The sequence below is a fragment of the Oratosquilla oratoria genome, chromosome 7 (genome assembly GCF_046742065.1).
Source record: "Oratosquilla oratoria isolate Oo_2021 chromosome 7, ASM4674206v1, whole genome shotgun sequence".
NCBI classification, from domain to species: domain Eukaryota; kingdom Metazoa; phylum Arthropoda; class Malacostraca; order Stomatopoda; family Squillidae; genus Oratosquilla; species Oratosquilla oratoria.
Window position 1 is genome coordinate 48,954,033 of NC_134783.1, and position 2,374 is coordinate 48,956,406.

Genomic DNA, 2,374 nt, shown 5'->3' on the forward strand with positions numbered 1-2,374 from the left:
CGTCGTCGTCGTCATCATCATCATCATCATCATCATCATCGTCATCATCATCATCATCATCATCATCATCATCATCATCATCATCATCGTCATCATCATCATTAACAGCAACAATAATAATAATCGGGGCATACGCCAGGGGTCACGTTGCTTCACTCACACGCCGGCGCCAGTCACCATGGTCTCTCCGAGAAGCAATCTTCCATGCAGGCACCCTTCCTTCCATCCCACTCAACAAATCTCGACATTTCCGATCTACTTGCCCCGGCCATCAAATTGTGTGGACGTCCCCTTCTTCGTCTCCTCCATCGAGGGTCAATCACATGCAATGTATTTTATTAGAATGGATTTATTCGACTTCGCCAGAATAAAGTTAATAAAGTATGCCCCCACGTCTAGGGGGTTAAATGGATCTTGAATAAGGATTAGACCTCCCCTACTCACCCCATAACCCTCTACCCCAGCTTCCTACCCCCTGCACCCCACCCCACTATCCCCATCCCAACCCCATACCCCCGACCCCAACCCCACCCCACTATCCCCATCCCAACCCCATACCCCCGACCCCAACCCCCTACCTCCACACCAACCCCCTATCCCCACCCCATCCTCCCACCCCATCCTCCCACCCCATTCCACTACACCCACCCCATCCTACTACTCCCACCTCAACCCCTCCTTTGCCCCATCCCACTATTCCCTTCCCCGCCTCAACCCCATACCCCCACCCAAAACCCCCTACCCTAACCCAACCCCAAACCCCCACCCCCTCCCACTACTCTCATCCCCTCCCTCTCCTCCCACCTCAAACCCTCCTCCGCCCCAACCCCAAACCCCAACCCCCAACCCCCAACCCCAACCCCCAACCCCAAACCCCAACCCCAAACCCCAACCCCAACCCCAAACCCCAACCCCAAACCCCCACCCCAACCCCAAACCACCACCCCAACCCCAAACCCCCACCCCAACCCCAAACCCCCACCCCAACCCCAAACCCCCACCCCAAACCCCCACCCCAACCCCAAACCCCCACCCCAACTCCAAACCCTTCTCTCCATCCCACTAGCCCCTTCCCAACCCCAAACCCCTTACCCCCTTCCCAACCCCCCCAACCCCCTACCCTCCACCCCTCACCCGAGAGCAACAATCGAGAAGAAGAAGAAGAAGAATAAGAAGAAGCCATCAAAGAGAGGAGCTAAAAAACAAATAAAATACAGAGCGAGTTTGGGCGGAGTTAAATGATTTTATCGTTTTATGTGGTTGGTCTTATTGATGGTAATGCCCCTCTGGTTTCTGTGCAACGTGAGAGAGGTCGTTGGGATCTCGATGGATTCGTCGCTGGCTCCGGAATTGGTCGTTAGCGGCCATGTTATTAGTTCTCCGTGTCCACGCTGCTTTCGGTACTTCTCCGCTCTAGACCGTTACGCTTTTTTGTAACGCCGCGTTACGCGGCTGTAACGGATGTTGCTGTTTTGATGTCTCTTCCTTTTCTAAATTTTATTTAATTTATCTATCTGTTTATATATTTTTTATTTATTTATTCATGTATTTATGCAATTGTTTGTTTATTTTTGTCTTCATTTATTTATTATGATTTTTTCATAATGTTTCATTTATCTGTTTGTTTCTTTGTTATTGTAGTTTGTCGCTATCTCGTCTTATTATCACTTGTTATCAATTTATTATCATTAATAGTATTAAAATTGCTCGGGACGTGTTGTAACTCAGTGAATACCGTGTCGAGTTTATGAGCAGACGGGGCGGCGACCCAGTGTCGGGAAAAAACAGCTTTGCTCTACTAGGGGTTTCTCACTTCCCACTGAGTGGGAGTGGGAGGGTGAGTTTGAGTTACTATTATTATTTTGTTATATCTTTATTATTACTATTTTGTTTTCAAAGGATTAGAAAGGAGGAGCATGGCGATAGGTGACCTTTTGGTCCATAACTAGGTCAGATGCGAAAAAAACATAATGATTATAAATAGATAAATAAACATAAAAATTATAATAATAAAGATAATAAATAAATGCATAGCTATAGTTAAGTAATAAACAAACAGGTAAATAGTAAATAATAAATTGGCAGATGAATAATAATAAATAATAATTAATAATAGATAATAAATGCATAGGTATAGTTAAGTAATAAACAAACAGGTAAATAGTAAGTAATGATAAATTTACAGATGAATAATAATAAATGAAAAGCAAGCAAATGATAATAAACAGACAAATAATAACAAATAAACAAATAATATAAAACAAATGGCAGGCATTACAGCAGCATCTTCGTCACTTTTGTTATCATTAGCTATGTCTTCGCCACTACTTGTCACTTGTTTAACATCGTCACTAATTTATTTGTAATTTGTTAG